The following is a 19,332-nucleotide window of genomic DNA, read 5'->3' as shown; positions in this document are numbered from 1 at the left end:
CATGGAGGTGTTACAACCTTTGAGAGATTGGGAGAAGGAGAAGAGCAAAAAAAGTGGTCAAGGGAGATACCATGGTCACAATCCAAGATGGATCCAAAGAAGATACAATTGACACTGGATCCACCCAATCAAGGGAAGAAGGTGACCAAGTGCCAAAACAAGATAGGCAGACCCAAGAAATTGGAAGGGAGAGACCAGCTACTCCTAAGGGGATTGGAGAATATCCAAATGCTGAAGAAGAAATAAGGAAGCTAGAAGAAGCTAAAGCCTTGGTTGAGGAGTTTCAACGCAATCACAAAGCCAAGTTAAGGGCCAACTAGGCTAGGGATACAATGCATCCAAGAAATGAGATGTTAAGGAAAAGAACATTGGACGTGCCTACTCCGATCCCAGAAGAGTTCGAGGAGGGGACTCACAGTGACCTCATAGCAAGAATGTTTGAGGAAGCGAATCAAGATATGTCAAACCATTCATTCCCTAGGATTAAATATGCAACAAACACATGTAAGGAGCCCTCACTTGTTAGAGAACCTAGAGACATAGGTAGTCTCGTAGCCATACTCTCCACAACTATCAAAATGCCGCTAGGATCATTGCTACGCAACACGCCAGCATTGTGGGAAGATGTCAAAGACTGGGTAGAAAGAAGATTAAACCCAATGTCCAATACACAGAGGAGAGTAAGTCACCTCTAGCAAAGAAAAACCTACTGCATGAGGAAGAGGGAGCACCCAGATTCGTCAAAATACTTGTCAATCAATTGGGCCGGTATTCCACAACGGGTACCAGGCACTAGCTATCTTGGATGGGGGCACGGGTGTGAGAATTATTACCACAAAAAGTGTTGGGAGAACTGGGGAAAATCAGAATTGGAAAGAGGAGATCTAATCGTCAAGATGGCAGACGGGACTTCCTCAAGACCGATGGGGCTATTGAAAAACATCAGGCTTAAGGTCTTTTCGTTCCGCTACCATCATACAATTATTGTAATGGACTTTCTGAACCAGCCGGATTCATATGACATTATCTTGGGCATACCTTTCATGAAGGAAGCCAAATTCGTGTATGATTGGGCGTTAGATCAAGTGTATGAAAGGATTTGCAAATTCTAAAAATTGATCTACATACGTGGAAGGCACATCCCATGGAAGGGTAATTTTTTGGAAATGATTCACTCACCACAAAGCAGACCACATCCTTACAAGTCTAGGAGAATTCACGAGAAGAGGAAGAGGCCGCAATGTATGTGTCGCTTCCACCTCCGGATTTTAGTGAAAACTAGATGCACGTGCTTGCCACTATAGATGTGTTGCCCCCTAGAGAAACCCAATACGTCGCAAATCGGGAATTATTCATACCACCTGAGTGCGCATAGTAGATTTGCAACCAAGAGAAGAGGAAACAGAGAGGACAAAGCCTCCAGCACATAAGGGTCTAGCTCTCAAGGCCGCAATAGCACCCAACGCCTCAAGAGATAGAGAAAACAAAAGAGGTATATTACTCGACGAAATGCCCCATTACAAAGTAAACCCACGGATGCCCAGTGGCTATGATATCTTGAGGTCACTAAGGTGCACAAGGAGTTTTCCAAGAACTGGGGTGAGGAGTTGAGTAAGATAACCCTAGAAGGAAAACGAGGGGAAAGGGCTATGCCACATGAGCCGAAAACGCCTAAACTCACCCAGACCAAACAGAGAAAATGAAATAAGGCTCTGGCTGATGCCAAAAATGAGGTAAAAAAGGCACTAGATTGGAAGAAAGATGAGGAGGATAAGAAGCCAGACCTACTCTCAGTGCCGGACCATTTCAAAAGATACATCATTGAAGAACAGAAGGTGGTCCAATTGAAGGAAGATGTCCAATCCACTTCTTACGACAGTCTAGCTGAAGTTAAGGAGGTTGATATTGTAGAGACAGGGGAGGACTCCAAACCTATCTTCATTGCCAAATATTTAATTGCGGGTTGAAGAGGAAGAGATCATTGCTCTCTTAAAAGAATTCAAAGACTATTTTTCTTGGAAATACATGAGAGATAAAGGTTGTATCACCTGAGGTGGTTCAACACACCATTCTGATCATGTGGTAATGCCTATGGATTTTTTAGTTTTCCAGGCTTACGAATTACCGTACAAGAAAGACTCACTAAAAATGCATTAGCTAAAAGATTAGTTGACTTGGAAAAACTAGATGAAACTCGGCTGATTGCCTCACATGGGCTTATGGTTGAAAAAATATGGAGGAAACACTAGTTGGACCATAATTTGAAATAGAAAGAATTGGAAACGGGGGACCTCATCCTCAGGTATGGTGTGAGAAGAACCAAGAAAAAGAAACTAAAATACAGAGGGTTAGGGCCTTTTAGAGTGCCCGAAATCACCCCTCAAGGGTCAGTCTGTAGCATTGAAACTATAGAAGGGGTAGAAATGAAAGGGTACATAAATGGGAGTAAACTCAAGAAATATTATGGACCCTTCACACAAGAGCATCTCCTAAAACATAAAAAAGAGCTAGTCAAGGACAAGATCAAACAAGCTCAAGAGGACGCCAAGGCGAGAGAAGCTAGGACAACATAAAAAAGAGCTAGTCAAGGACAAGATCAAACAAGCTCAAGAGGAAGCCAAGGCAAAACAAAGACTCCAAGGGAGAACGCTACACGTCAACATGGCTTCACTCACCTTGCTTGACAAGGATGACTTGGATATTGAGCCTGCACAACTCAGTGTACAAGTCTCTACAAGGGAGGGTCACACAACAAGCATCACACTCATTGATACAGGTGTCATGTGCACACACATGTACATGCTTCTCACAGAGGCTAACTGTAAGGAGGCAACAAGATAAAGAAGAGAAGATCAGAATAGAACCAGATTTTGGAGCATTTTCTGTGGAGTATCTTGTGGAGGGACATAGGGATTATTCATGTCGGCTGCATCATTATGTGAATTATTTGTCCAAGAGCTGGCCGACTAGCAGTCGGCCAGTCCATGGGATATTCTCCAGCCTATAAAAGGGCAAGTTTGCTCATTGTTTTAGTCATTCAGTCCCTTGTTGGCTAGGTCATAGAACTAGGAGTTTGTTTAGGTATTTTACTACCTTTCAAGGTAGCCCATGTTTGAAAGGATTTATGTACCTTTTTGTACCATATGAAATACTGAGTTTCCAGCCATCTCTCTCTCTCTCTCTACTCTCCCTTCTATTTGCGTTTTTGCATCAGCATGTTCTAAGTGGTGTAGGGCTGAAAGAAAACTCTCAGAGCTTCCGCGCATGTAACATTGGTATCAGAGCATCAGTCTCAGCAAGGCTAGACCTTGATTCCATCCCATATGAAGGGGTACAAGTCCAAGGTACAGGAAAGTGCAAAGGTATGAGGCTCAAGGCAAGGAACACAAGATAGGGAAGAGCTCCCAGGAGGTTGGTTGGTGGTGTTCCACAAGCCCAAAGGGGATGGCAGTCCTGTGAGCCAAGAAAGGTTTTTGGGCAACGGTTCCAAGGGAGGATGATCCTCCAAGGGGTGGCGTGAGTGCCAGACTCATTTTTCAGGAATGAAGACCAAGACGATGTTCAGAGACAGGTCAAGAATGGAATGGGGACTGGATGGAACAGATGCATAGGTCTTAGTCAGAGTTAGAGTGGATTTGGGACCGTTGCACGGAGTAGCATGGGTGCGATGGATTTTGGCCGGTGCACGGTCGTCGAATTTTGATGTGCGCCGATGGTCGCCCGCACATAGTTTCATTTAATTATATTTCTACAATTTGAATGTAAATAACCAAGCTTGGGGACCAAGCTTAATTTTTTTACCCAAAGTGGAATGTATCAAGCTATTTTTGAGCACTTTCTTTTTGCTAGTAAATAAATACATGCATGAGGAAGCGTGCTCACACCCATGCATGGGGGGAGATTGAATCCACTCTCTTTGTCTTGTGCATAGTTTTCTATATTTATATTCTTCTTGTCTATTTGCAAAGCTTTAGGCTATGGTGATGGTGGTTAATAAACAACATTGAGTGCCTTTGGGAATAGGTAGATGAGCTGCATGGCTGAGCACTTTGGTAACAAGATAGGGATTACACACCTTTGATTGGTGTCACTTTAAGTAATTCTCCATCCCTTGATGGATGTAACAAGCCCAGTCTTCTTGCTTTTCTTCATGGAATTTGGCTATTTTGTTAAGTGGGGCCCTGTTATACCTGTCAACTGGCTTGACTTGCATGACCATTAACATCACCCTGCAAGCTTTTTCATCCCCACTTCATCTCTGATGTTCTTGTATTCTGCTCCATTTGAATTGTAAGAGATCCTCTTTAGCATATCCTTCATAGGCATCTGATCGATGGTATGGATATGTGTTGGTATTGGTGGTGGTAGCTGCAGTGATTCACAAATCATTTCCTTGGTAATGAGGACCTGTTCAATTGACCCATCAGCCTTGGTGATTGTGCCTCTCCTGGTGGGTTTGTCATATGTATTTAGGAAATTCGCACATAATGTTGTGTTGATGGTGTGGGGGAGGATCTCTGCCATCTTTCCCATACCAACCTTCTCCAGCTTAGTTTTGACATCTGCATCCTCTAATATCTTCAAGAATTCAAGGCTGTGGTACTCAAATATGATTTTTCCATGATCTGTCTGAATGTCCTTCTGAATGACTAAACCTTGAACTGTCTGTGCATATGGCCCAAGATAGGTTAACTTGGTGCCATGTGGTGCTCTCTTCCCTTTTTCTACTGGCAATCTTGTGGTATTGGCCTGGGTGACAACCGTGTTTCCCTCTACCTCTGGTTTGGATGTTGCGGAGGAGACCATCTATAACATGTGAAAACACATCAGTCATTGTGACTGGTAGGAGCTTGTGGTCCTCCTTTTTCTTTTTCTTTTTCTCTTTTTTTCTTTTCCTTTTTTTAAACGGTTTGCATGGGTGTATGATGGGAAGAGTGTTAATGTGGTGAGTAATAAACAAGAAGGGATGTGTGTGAATTAGTATTTTTCGGGAGTCAGTCTTCAACTACCGTGAAGTAGGAGGCTGTGAAATGGCCAAGCGTGAGGGAGTGGTGTGTGAAAAATTAATTCGTGAGATGTTAACTCGTGAGAAGGGTTAGCACGTGAAAGGTTAGTTTGTGAAGTGTTAGCACGTGAAGGGCTTAGGCTATGAAAGTCTTAACCCGTGAAGGGCTTAAGCTGTGAAAGTGTAGTTATTATTTCATGAAAGTGCAAGTTTTTGTGTGTGAAAGAGCAGGTTTCTACCCATGAAAGAGCAGGTGTTTTAGATTAGTTATGCGGATGGGTAGCCCAAATGTGGGCAATGCAACCCTAGCCATTTTATTATATGGGCTTCAACCCACGATTTGCATTTGACCCTGTGAAATAGCAGATTGCTATTTCACGGGTCATACCCATGGGCATTTATGAGGAGCTATGTTGGTCTCTAGACTTAAATCAAGATGAATGGAAACAAGCTTAATGAAAATAAGATGAAAATAAAGATAAATGGAAAAAAGCTTACACAGACTCAATCCATGTGTGTAAGCAATCGTTGTTTTCATGAAGATGATTGAAACCATTGATTTCATTGATGAAAAGAAATCAAGAGTGTGAAGAGATCCTACCTGGAATTCGGTGGTCGTGCAAGTAAAATTGGGAAGACAATGTAGATGACACACGCAATGCAGTAGATGATGCAAATCTAATCTGCTCACCAAAAAAAACAAGACACATTAAATCTGGCTTATCCACCCATCAACAATGGGACCGCTGCTCCACGCTCTCGCGCGTAACCAATCATCACGGCTGTGTGGCAAATGAGCGTACCATAAATATTACGTAAAATATCAAATAATTTCATAATTCTCATTCCCATAACATACCGCGGGGTTAAAAAAGCAACTGTCCTCAATTGTGTGAAATTAAAGAAAAGAAAGAATGGCAAACCTCATGCTGACGTGCTACCTCAATCGACGAATCGGCACTAAATCAACGTGCTCCCTCAGCGACGAATCCACACTAAACTAACATGCTACCTCAGTTGAGGAATCGGCACAAAATGAATGTGCTACCTCAGTCGGCGAATCGGCACCAAAACATGTGGAAGAACTATGACACTGCCTCAGTCGGCAAATTGGTGTCCATAAAAGAATCAAAGTGAATGTGAGTGGTATGCCAGAATCAAGTGTCGGTATTGCGGGGTAATCAATTTTTCAGGAATCCACTGTGATTCCTCAATAGAATGATTCTTATACTCCACCACGTAACGATGACAGACACTGCGAGTACGGGTGGTTGTTTGGTCATGGTCAATAACCACCTATACTCACCAAGTATAAGAATCAGAGTCATGGCGAAAGTATTATATTGACCGTGGTGAGGATGACTCTGATTCTTTTACTTCACCGTGGCGAGTACGGTCGGGTGGTTGTCTGAAGAAGTACTAGAACTTCAGAGTCATCCTCGAGGAGAGAAGGGTCATCAATAACAGGATTAACAAGAGTGGGGCCTTTAAAGGGTCTCAATAAACTAATGTGGAATGAGTTATGAATCTTCCAGTGAGTGGGAAATTGGAATGCCCAAACGAAATGCATTTTCATTGATTTGTTGGATAATTGTGAACGGTCCATAAAATATAGGAGCCAACTTGATCTTAGGATGCTTGGCAATATTCTTTAAGCGTCTTTTCTCTATGTGAAGCCAAACTAGATCATTTTCTTTGAATTTCATTGGTTGTCATTTCTTGTTGGCTTGAGTGGTGTATTTCAATTGTGCTCGCTTAATAGATTGAGTAACTTTAGCTAGAATAGTAGTATGGTCATGAGCTAAAGTGTCAGCAGAGCTAGAACATCACTAGTTATGGTAGAGACATGAATGGGAAGTTTCTTGCCATAGACAGTTTCTAAGGAAGCTCGACCAGTAGCCGAATGGGGGGTATTGTTCTAAGCAAATTGAAGTAGAGGCAAATGTTGATCCCAATTAGAGAGGGTCGGTCAATAGTGTAGGATCTAAGAAGATCCATAATAGTGCTATTGGTAGCTTCAGTTTGGTCATTACTTTTTGGATGGAAAGCAGATGTAAAGTCCATTTTAGAACCTTAGTTCTTGAATAAAGAGACCCAAAAAATGATTGCAAAAGTGGCCATCTCGGTCAGAAAGAATAACTTTGGGAAAGCCATATAGTGAGGAAGGATAGTCTTAATGAATAGCTTAGCAGCTTGAGGGGGAAACATGGTCTTCTTGCAAGGTACAAAGTATGCTTGCTTGCTAAATCTATCAACTATGGTCCATATCATGTCATTATGAGAGAAGGTAGTCGAAAGACCAATAATAAAGTCCATTAAAATCTCTTCCCATAGACCTTTGGGAATAGGTAGGGGTATTAAAGACCAAAAGATTTACCATAATGGCATTTAATTCTTTGACAAACAATACATTCAGACATAAATTCTGCAATGTCATGTTTTGCGTGTCAAGCCGCCAAAAGAAATATTCTTTACATGTAGCTAATGTGTGGATTGAATTCCTCTATGTCCCATATATGTAGGAGCATGCATCTCAGTTATGGCTAGTTCTCTAAATGGTGCAGTGATGTAAAGTCTCTTTTGAAAGAACAAAAATCCATTTGCATGAGTATTTAGTTGCAAAGAATAGTTAGCATGTATGGCATTCCATGTAGGTGAAAAATCAGGATCATCAATATATGAATCAATCATGACATTGAAAGATTGCACTTGAATAGCAGACACATTATTCAAATAAGCATGTTTAAGCTTATCAAATGAATTAGAATTGTAAACAAAATTTTGGTTATCATCAAGAGGTCTATGACTTAGAGCATCTGCAACTACATTAATGCGGCGTGTTTGATATTGGATCAAAGGGTGAAAATTTTGGATAAATGAATCCCATTTGATGTGGCGATCCAATATTAAAGATTGGGTCAATAAGTGCTTGATAGACTGTTGATCTATCTTTATTAGTACCTTAGATCCCATGAGATAATGCTTCCATATGTTGAGGGCATGGACAACAGCCAAAAGTTCCTTGTCATAGGTACTATACTTGGCTTCATTGGGTTTGATCTTGCGCTTCTCATAAGCTATGGGATGGTCATCTTGCATGAGGATTGCGCCTATGCCAAATCCACTAGCATGTGTGACAACTAAAAAGAAAGGACAATCAAAGTCTGCAAGTTGTAGGACAGATGCATGGGTCAATAAGTACTTCAAAGTGTCAAAGGACTTCCACTGACTGCTGTCACCCCATCAAAAAACTGTCTTCTTGCGAAGCAAGATAGTCAGTGGGAGAGAAATGAGTGAGAAATTCTTTACAAACTTGTAAAAACTTGCTAGACCTAGAAAAGATCTAACTTCATGGGCATTTTTAGGAGTAGGCTAGTCTTGAATGGTCTCAATTTTATTAGGGTCTACTTGAATAACATCAGACGATACAATATGGCCTAGATATTCCATCTTAGTTTGAAAGAAAGAACATTTGTCAGGGTTAGCATATAATTGATTTTCCCATAAACAAATCAAAGACAATACTTAAGTGATCCTTGTGTTCTTCTTTAGAGTCACTGTAAACAAGAATATCATCAAAGAAAACAATCACAAAGTTTTGATAATCTATAAAAATTTTGTTCCTTATGCGTGCAAATGTGGCAGGAGCATTAGTGAGACCGAATGGCATGACAACGAACTCATAATATCCTGATTGTGTATGGAAAGTAGTCTTGAAGATATCAATAGGATCCATAAAGATTTAATGATACCCAAACTTTAAGTCAATTTTACTAAATACACTTGCACCTTTCAATTTATCTAATAGGTCATGAATTCTAGGTATTGGGTAGCGGTTCTTAATAGTCACTTTATTTAGTGCTCTATAGTCTATGCACATCCTAAAGGTTTTATTCTTTTTCTACACAAGCAAGACAGGTGCACCAAATGGGGAACTACTAGGGTAAATGAGAACTTTGTCAAGAAATTCAACTACTTGCACTTCTTGTTGGTGCAAAGGGCCGTGTCTATATGGTGCTTTGTGAGGCAGTTGAATGCTTGGAAGAAGTTCCACCTTATGGTCTAAGTCACCCACGAGAAGGGGGTAGATGGGGAGGATAATCATCTGCAAAACAATTGTTAAAATTTTTGTTGTTGTTGTCTGAGAGAGAAGATTCTTTCTTTTCCACTTCATTAACATAAATCATGTACGCTGTCTCATGTTTCCTTAATGATCGACGTGCTTGTGTGTGAGAGATGAGTGGAAACATTTCAAGATAAGAGTGAGTAGATAAAGAGAAAGATTGATTATTGAAATTGAAAGACAGTGTGTGTATGATAATCAATTTGTGGATTATGTTGGTGTGTCTAAATGGCATACCAAAAATGATATCTTTGGAGTGCAGAAGTGCAATAAGAAAATTTCATTTTTTCTTTATAAGGACCAAAAGAAATTTTGAGATCTTTTATTTCACGTGTGCCATTGTACCTAATCCCTTGAAAAGTAGATTTAACTTTATAAGCAGAAGGAGAAGTTTCAAGGTGGAGTTTCTTAACGAGTTTTTAGATGAAGTCATGTGAACTACCATCACATCGTGTAAAACACATACTTTAAAATCATTTATATGACCTTTCATTCGTAATAAAGCATGTAGCAATGTAGGCATACCTGGATCAATAGATTCTGTGTTGTTCACCTCAAATTGAAGAGTGTCTTCACTCCAATCTGGAGAGAAATCAAGATCATCAATAACGCTATTCTCTTCAATATAGTGGAGTTTTGTCGATGAAGGATTGTCTTTTGGAAGCTTAGTAGGGCACTGAGACTGTTCATGGCTCAATTTATGGCATTTATAACAAAAGATGGGATATTTGTGTTACGAATTAGCACATGGTTCATGCATGCTATTGTGGCTAAGCTGGGGCTTTGAATTTACATCATTTGGCTTGGAATTAGCCACATTAGATACATTCTTATTTGGAAAAGTGGGTGCACGAGTGTTGTTAAAAGTATCAGTGCATGGAGTAACAAAAGGCTTACAAAAATTACGGCCCACGATGATTGTTGATTTTGAGTTTTCGCTTGTGGTTGTCAAAATTGAGTAGCCTTTTGAGAGAAGATCAAACCATCTGGGCAATAGATTGAAACTCTTTCTCTGCATCGGCGAAAAAATTGCTTTATAGAGCGAAGAGGGCTTCAAAGAGTTTATTTTTTTGTGTATACCACGTTGAAGACCTTCTTTGTTATTTGCGTTCAAGTGAATCTTCAAGCACGTCTTCGAGCATGCAAAGGAGTAAGAGGCATTGCCAAAAACACTCAGTAAATTGATACACATTTTCACCTTTAATCCATGAGAAATTTGACCATGCGCAACACGTGTGAAGATGAAACTAAGGTGGTAAGAATGATTCTTTGACCTTCTCTTGGAATGAGGCCCAAGTGGTAGGGCTATCAATGCTATTGTGGAACACATTCCACCATAAAGTAGCTTTATCATTCATGTGGTTGGTGGTGCACTTGCTTTTGTCATGCTCAAAAAAAATTTCTTCGGCAAAGTAGTCATCAAACTGACTCAACAATGACAAAACAGTTTTTCCATCTTTGGAACCATCAAAGTGAGAAAACATAAAGGAGTGATGACTTATCTTTTGTTCTTTATGGGTTTTTTGAGCTTCGAATGCGCTCGTAAAATTTTATCTATTCGGTCATCCTCCCCAGCGTCTGTGTCCTGCAATTCGCTTGTCCGGTCTTGTAATTGGCATTCAACATCTTGAAGTTGTTGTTGCAACAAATAAATTTGTTGTTATAGAGTAGCATCAGGCAAAGGGGTATCCATGTTGGAGTTGTGTTGCAATGAGTTGCTGGATGACAGCATCATGAGGTGAAAAAAAAAATATAAGAGTGAGGTTACTCGAGCACCAATGAATTAAGTTGGTGAATTATCCTCTTCAAAATTGATAACTTGATTAGTGTTGTCGAGATCGCCAATCAAGAGGATAAAAAGGGTGTCTGCGAGGTAAACTTAGGGATAAATGTAAGAGTTTGAGGATTCAAAGGGTTGATAAATGTAAAGGTTTAAGTATTCAATAGTTTGAGTATTCAAAATTTGAATTATAAGCCTTGGTTTAAAAAAAGCTTGATTGTAAACCTTGGATTATAAGCCCACTTCAAAACAACGACCTTTGCAAAGTAGAAAAATGAAATTAATAGTTTGGCCTGCCCTGTGCACCGCTCGATTGGAAGGGAGGAAGGGCTGGAGCTACAGCAGGTATGAAGGGTGGTTTGAGAAGCTATAGCCAAGGGCGATTTCATCCATAACGACCGATTGAGAAGACGTAGAGAAATTAGCAAAACCACTTTATGCAGAAAGTGGGTTTGTAAGGTGGTTTTTATTGTGGTTCTCTCCTCACATCCGGTTGATGGTGGTCTTCGATTTTCCTTCTCATCATCATTGGGCACGACTGCTATTGCCTCTTCTCACAACAGTAGGTCAAGAAAAGGGATTCTCATGTGTGCTGCAACCTATCGCACTTCTTGCCATCAACATTCCAAGATATAACAAGTCAAAGATAGCAATTGCTCACATGGATAAGAGCATAGTGCAGAATCTCGGATCTAGATGTAGTAGCTGCGATAAGATTTGTAAATTTGATCATGGTCCTCATTGATCAACCAAAAGAAAGACATGATGGATTCGAGGGCAGAGAACCCTTTACTTGACATGAACACACGGCCAAAAGAGGCATGATGCTTTACTATCATCGTCTAAGGCATCTTCCACGATACATTCATGTCACGTTTAAAGACATGGTCAACAACACCAAGTTCTGAACTTCTCACTCAACATTCCAAAGAACCCTTAAAAGGCTTCAATCCCACCGTAACTTCTATAGACACGAGTTCGACGGACCAAGTCTTTCGACCTAGGTAAAGGTTCTAAGGACAAAACCTACATCAGGTAGGGAGGGGATGTTAATCCCATTTTGGATTAACAAAGATGCTCCTCCATTTGAGGACATTAATAAGTTTCATGTAAAGGTACTATAAAAAATGTACCATTTTTGAGATACTGGCCACCCAAGGCCCTAGTAAGTTTTGGGCGCCCAAATGTGAATAAGGGCTAGCTGTATACAAGGTAAATTCTCATAATGAAATGACACAACACCCCTTTGTGCTATGAGAGCTCTTGTGTGTGTGTGTGTGTGTGTGTGTGTGTGTGAGAGAGAGAGAGAGAGAGAGAGAGAGAGTACTCTAGTGCATGTTCCTCTTTCATGCATGTGTGTGGGAGAGTGAGAGGTAGATTACCTTGCATCGTGGTGTGAGAGTGACTCCACATGGTGATAGCGTGGAGGTGGAGATCGGAGTAGTGGAGCTTCCAAAGCGAGCTTGGGGAGCCTAAAGGGATGTGAGCTTGAAGCATTGGTAAGTACCCAACGATTGTTGTGTCTATTGTTTCTCCCATTTGGGGTTCCCTCTTGGGAGGTGCGGTAGTCCATAACAAAGAAAGGGATCTTGGGATAGAGATGCGCCTTGGGAGGTGCGGTAGTCCATAACAAAGAAAGGGATCTTGGGATAGAGATGGAGCTCTGATACCAATGCAAGAAAGGGATATAGGAATAGGGTAGAACTCAATGGTTGGAATCCTCACAACTAGACTCAATGGCTAGAGTCCACATAGGTTGCTCCTCAAAGCCTAGAGAAGCCATAGGTTCATGAAGAAAGCCATGAAGGTTTATGTAAGAAGATAATAGCTCCAAGAAAGGTAAAGTGTATATTATGTCAAAAAGGTACAATAGTCCTATGGCTGATGCCTTTATAGTCCCCAAACCCCATATGCCCAAATCCCACATGCTAAATGTGCCCTAAGCCTCCATATTCCTAGGGCCATGCCCCATGTACATGTGCACCCTAAAATCACTTTGTTACATATACACACGTGCACGCATAAGAAATTGACACACATAGTCATGCGCATGTATGCACACACACAATGACACACATACACATGCAAGATGTGCATACAAGAGAGAGAGAGAGAGAGAGAGAGAGAGAGAGAGAGAGAGAGTTTCTATATGTGTAAAAGAGTGTATGTGAGAAGAACAAGAGTGCATGTGCATGTGTGTGTGTGTGTGTGTGTGTGTGTGTGAGTGAGTGAGAGATATGTGTGTACGTGAGAGAGAGAGAGAGAGAGAGAGAGACAGAGAGACAGAGAGAGAGAGAAATGAGTCATAGTTTTGGCTTTTGGGCCAAATCTTCCTCAATGGCTTCAACTTTTGTCTATTGGGCCAAATATTCGAATGAGAAAGACCTTCCAGTGATCCAAATCCTTGGCTATGAGCCATATCTTTGAAAAAACAGGAAAGTTTTGGCTAATGGGCCAAATCTTCCAATGGACTAGAGAGTCATGGCCCAAACGCATGGGCTTAATGGGTCCTTCTGTGCAAAGGAACCCATCCTCAGATCTAGCCCAACAGCCAAAAGACAATTGAGCCAACGTTTTAGCTTCTGAACCAAATCTACCAATGGCTCAAAGTTTTGGCTACTGGGCCAAATATTCCAATGGCTTAAAGTTTTGGATGTTGGGTCAAATCTTCCAATGAGCCAGAGCTTCCAGTGATCCAAATATTTTGATATGAGCCATTACTTCCAATGAATAAGAAAGCCAAAACTTTGGCTCAATTGTCTCTTGGTTGTTGGGTTAAATCATCTATGAGGAGGGGTTCCTTGGTACAAAAGGTTTGATGCATTGAGCCCATGGTTTTGGGCCATGACGCGTTTGGCCGTTGGAAGATTTGGCAATTTAGCCAAAATATTCTTGTTCATTGGAAGATATGGCTCATAGCCAAAGTTTTGGATCATGATAAGCTCTCGCTCATTGGAAGATTTGGCCCAAAATCCAAAACATTAAGCCATTGGAATATTTGCTCCAAAAGGCCAAAACTTTGGCTCAACTATCTCTTGGTTGTTGGTTTAGATCATTTGTGAGGATTGGTTCCTTGGAACAAAAGGTTTGTTCCATTGAGCCCATGGTGTTTGGCCATGACTCTCTAGACCATTGGAAGATTTGGCCCATTAGCCAAAAATTTCTTGGTCATTGGAAGTTATGGATCATTGGAAGCTCTCATTCATTGGAAGATTTGGCCCATTAGCCAAAACTTTCTTGTTCATTGTGGAAGATATGGATCATAGCCAAAGATTTGGATCACTGGAAGCTCTAGCACATTGGAAGATTTGGCACAATAGACAAATCTTTAAGCCATTGGAATATTTGGCTCAAAAGCCAAAACTTTGGCTCAATTGTCACCTGGTTGTTGGGCTAGATCATCTTTGAGGATGGGTTCCTTTGCACAATAGGTTTGACCCATTGAGCCCGTCGTGTTGGGCTGCTTTGACTCTCTAAACCATTGGAAGATTTTGCCCATCAGCCAAATCTTCCAACTGCCTAAAGTTTTGGATACTAGACCAATAACTCCAATGGCTTAAAGTTTTGGCTATTGGGCCAAATCTTCTAAGAGCGAGAGCTTCCAGTGATCTTAATCTTTGGCTATCACCACCAAAGCTTCCAATCAACAAGAAAGTTTTGGCTAATGGGCCAAATCTACCAATGGCCCAGAGAGTCATGGCTCAAACCTTTTATGCAAAGGAACCCATCCTCACAGATGATCTAGACCATTAAGCAAGAGTCGACTAAGTTTCGCTTTTGATCCAAATCTTCCCACGGCTTAAAGTTTTGGCTATTGGACCAAATTTTCCAATAAGTGAGAGCTTCCAGTGATCCAAATCTTTAGCTATGAGCCATATCTTTAAATGAACAAGAATGTTTTGGCTAATAGGCCAAATCTCCCAATGGCCCAAAGAGTCATGGGCCAAACCAATCGACTGAATAGGTCAAACCTTTTGTGCCAAGGAATGCAACCTTGCAGATGATCTAGCTCAACAACCAAGAGACAATTGAGCCAAAGTTTTGACTTTTGATGAAAATATTTCTCCGATTTAAAGTTTTGGCTACTGGGGCAAATCTTCCAATGGCTTTAATTTTTAGCTCTGTTGGGCCAAATCTTCCAATGGGCTAGAGATTCCAGCAGTGATCCAAATCTTTAGCTATGAGCCACATCTCTCAATGAACAAGAAAATTTTTGCTAATTGGCCAAATCTTGCAATGTCCCAGAGAGTCATGGCCCAAAACCATGGGCTCAATGGATCAAACCTTTTGTACAAAGGAACCCATCCTCATAGATGATCTCGCCTAATAGCCAAGAGACAATTGAGTAATAATTTTGGCTTTTGGATTAAATCTTCCAATGGCTTAATGTTTTGGCTACTGGGTCAAATCTTCAAATGAGCCAGAGCTTTGAGTGATCCAAAACTTTGGCTATGAGCCATATCTTCCAATGAACAAGAACGTTTTGGCTAATGGTCCAAATCTCCCAATGGCTAAAAGAGTCATTCCCCAAAACCATGGGCTCAAAGGGTTAACCCTTTTGTGCCAAGGAACCCATCCTCAACAGATGATCTAGCCCAACAATCAAGATACAATTAAGGCAAAGTTTTTGCTTTTGAAACAAATCTTCCAATGCTTTAAGGCTTTAGCTACTCGGCCAAATCTTCCAATGAGCCAGGGCTTTGAGTAATCCAAATCTTTGGCTAGGAGCCATACCTTCCAATGAACAAGAAAGTTTTGGCTAATGGGCCAAATCTTCCACCAATGGTCCAAAGAGTCATGGCCCAAAACCATGGGCTCAATGGGTCAAACCTTTTGTGCCAGGAACCCATCCTCATAGATGATCTAGCCCAACAACCAAGAGACAATTGAGCCAAAGTTTTGGATTTTGAGCCAAATATTCCTATGGTTTAAAATTAGCTGTATTAGGCCAAATCTTCCAATGTGCCAGAGCTTCCAATGATCTAAATCTTTGGCTATGATCCATACCTTCCAATCGACAAGAAAGTTTTGGCTAATGGGCCAAATCTTCCAATGTGCCAGAGCTTCCAATGATCTAAATCTTTGGCTATGATCCATATCTTCCAATCGACAAGAAAGTTTTGGCTAATGGGCCAAATCTTCCAATGGCCCAGCCCAAAACCATGGGCTCAACATGGGTCAACTTTTGTGCCAAGGAACCCATCCTCACAAATGATCTATCCCAACAACCAAGAGACAATTGAGTCAAATTTTGGCTTTTGGGCCAAATCTTTCAATGGCTTAATGTTTTGGCTATTGGGCAAAATCTTCCAATGAACAAGAAATGTTTGGCTAAAATGGGCTCAGTGGGTTAAACTTTTCTGCCACCAAGGAACCCATACTCACAAATGATCTATCCCAACAACCAAGAGACAATTGAGCCAAAGTTTTGGCTTTTGAGCCAAATTTTCCAATGGCTTAAAGTTTTGGATATTGGACCTAATCTTCCAATGAGCCAGAGCTTCTAGTGATGCAAATCTTTGGCTATGAACCATATCTTCCATTGAACAAGAAAGTTTTGGCTAATGGGCCAAAACTTCCAATCGTTGAGAGAGACATGGCTTGAGACCATGGGCTCAATGGGTCAAAACTTTTATGCCATGTAGCCTATCCTCACAGGGGATCTAGCCCAACAACCAGAAACAATTGAGTTATAGTTTTGGCTTTTGGGCCAAATCTTCCTCAATGGCTTCAACTTTTGTCTATTGGGCCAAATATTCGAATGAGAAAGACCTTCCAGTCATCCAAATCCTTGGCTATGAGCCATATCTTTGAATGAACAGGAAAGTTTTGGCTAATGGGCCAAATCTTCCAATGGACTAGAGAGTCATGGCCCAAACGCATGGGCTTCATGGGTCCTTCTGTGCAAAGGAGCCCATCCTCATAGATGATCTAGCCCAACAGCCAAAAGACAATTGAGCCAACGTTTTAGCTTTTGAACCAAATCTACCAATGGCTCAAAGTTTTGGCTACCGGGCCAAATATTCCAATGGCTTAAAGTTTTGGATGTTGGGCAAATCTTCCAATGAGCCAGAGCTTCCACTGATCCAAATATTTTGATCTGAGCCATTACTTCCAATGAATAAGAAAGTTTTGGCTGATGGGCAAAATCTTCCAATGGTTTAGAGAGTCAAAGCAGCCCAACACGACGGGCTCAATGGGTCAAACCTATTGTGCAAAGGAACCCATCCTCAAAGATGATCTAGCCCAACAACCAGGTGACAATTGAGCCAAAGTTTTGGCTTTTGAGCCAAATATTCCAATGGCTTAAAGATTTGTCTATTGTGCCAAATCTTCCAATGAGCTAGAGCTTCCAATGATCCAAATCTTTGGCTATGATCCATATCTTCCACAATGAACAAGAAAGTTTTGGCTAATGGGCCAAATCTTCCAATGAATGAGAGCTTCCAATGATTCATAACTTCCAATGACCAAAATTTTTTTGGCTAATGGGCCAAATTTTTCAATGGTCTAGAGAGTCATGGCCAAACACCATGGGCTCAATGGAACAAACCTTTTGTTCCAAGGAACCAATCCTCACAAATGATCTAGACCAACAACCAAGAGATAGTTGAGCCAAAGTTTTGGCCTTTGGAGCAAATATTCCAATGGCTTAATGTTTTGGATTTTGGGCCAAATCTTCCAATGAGCGAGAGCTTATTGTGATCCAAAACTTTGGCTATGAGCCATATCTTCCAATGAACAAGAATATTTTGGCTAAATTGCCAAATCTTCCAATGGCCAAACGCGTCATGGCCCAAAACCATGGGCTCAATGCATCAAACCTTTTATACCAAGGAACCCCTCCTCATAGATGATTTAACCCAACAACCAAGAGACAATTGAGCCAAAGTTTTGGCTTTTGAGCCAAATCTTCCAACTGCCTAAAGTTTTGGATACTAGACCAAATACTCCAATGGCTTAAAGTTTTGGCTATTGGGCCAAATCTTCTAAGAGCGAGAGCTTCCAGTGATCTTAATCTTTGGCTATCACCACCATATCTTCCAATAAACAAGAAAGTTTTGGCTAATGGGCCAAATCTACCAATGGCCCAGAGAGTCATGGCTCAAACCTTTTATGCAAAGGAACCCATCCTCACAGATGATCTAGACCATTAAGCAAGAGTCGACTAAGCCAAAGTTTGGCTTTTGATCCAAATCTTCCCACGGCTTAAAGTTTTGGCTATTGGACCAAATTTTCCAATAAGTGAGAGCTTCCAGTGATCCAAATCTTTAGCTATGAGCCATATCTTTAAATGAACAAGAATGTTTTGGCTAATGAACAAGAATGTTTTGGCTAATAGGCCAAATCTCCCAATGGCCCAAAGAGTCATGGGCCAAACCAATCGACTGAATAGGTCAAACCTTTTGCGCCAAGGAATGCATCCTCGCAGATGATCTAGCTCAACAACCAAGAGACAATTGAGCCAAAGTTTTGACTTTTGATGTAAATATTCCTCCGATTTAAAGTTTTGGCTACTGGGGCAAATCTTCCAATGGCTTTAATTTTTAGCTCTGTTGGGCCAAATCTTCCAATGGGCTAGAGCTTCCAGCAGTGATCCAAATCTTTAGCTATGAGCCACATCTCTCAATGAACAAGAAAATTTTTGCTAATTGGCCAAATCTTGCAATGTCCCAGAGTCATGGCCCAAAACCATGGGCTCAATGGATCAAACCTTTTGTACAAAGGAACCCATCCTCATAGATGATCTAGCCTAACAACCAAGAGACAATTGAGTAATAATTTTGGCTTTTGGATTAAATCTTCCAATGGCTTAATGTTTTGGCTACTGGGTCAAATCTTCAAATGAGCCAGAGCTTTTAGTGATCCAAAACTTTGGCTATGAGCCATATCTTCCAATGAACAAGAACGTTTCGGCTAATGGTCCAAATCTCCCAATGGCCAAGAGAGTCATTCCCCAAAACCATGGGCTCAAAGGGTCAACCCTTTTGTGCCAAGGAACCCATCCTCAACAGATGATCTAGCCCAACAATCAAGATACAATTAAGGCAAAGTTTTTGCTTTTGAAACAAATCTTCCAATGCTTTAAGGCTTTAGCTACTCGGCCAAATCTTCCAATGAGCCAGGGCTTTGAGTGATCCAAATCTTTGGCTAGGAGCCATACCTTCCAATGAACAAGAAAGTTTTGGCTAATGGGCCAAATCTTCCAATGGTCCAAAGTCATGGCCCAAAACCATGGGCTCAATGGGTCAAACCTTTTGTGCCAAGGAACCCATCCTCATAGATGATCTAGCGCAACAACCAAGAGTTAATTGAGCCAAAGTTTTGGATTTTGAGCCAAATCTTCCTATGGTTTGAAATTGGCTCTAGTAGGCCAAATCTTCCAATGTGCCACAGCTTCCAACAATGATCTAAATCCTTGGC

The sequence above is a fragment of the Cibotium barometz genome, chromosome 47, assembly GCF_041138505.1.
Source record: "Cibotium barometz isolate CiBa-2024 chromosome 47, ASM4113850v1, whole genome shotgun sequence".
In the NCBI taxonomy this organism is placed as follows: Eukaryota; Viridiplantae; Streptophyta; class Polypodiopsida; order Cyatheales; family Cibotiaceae; genus Cibotium; species Cibotium barometz.
This window is presented reverse-complemented; position numbering follows the sequence as displayed.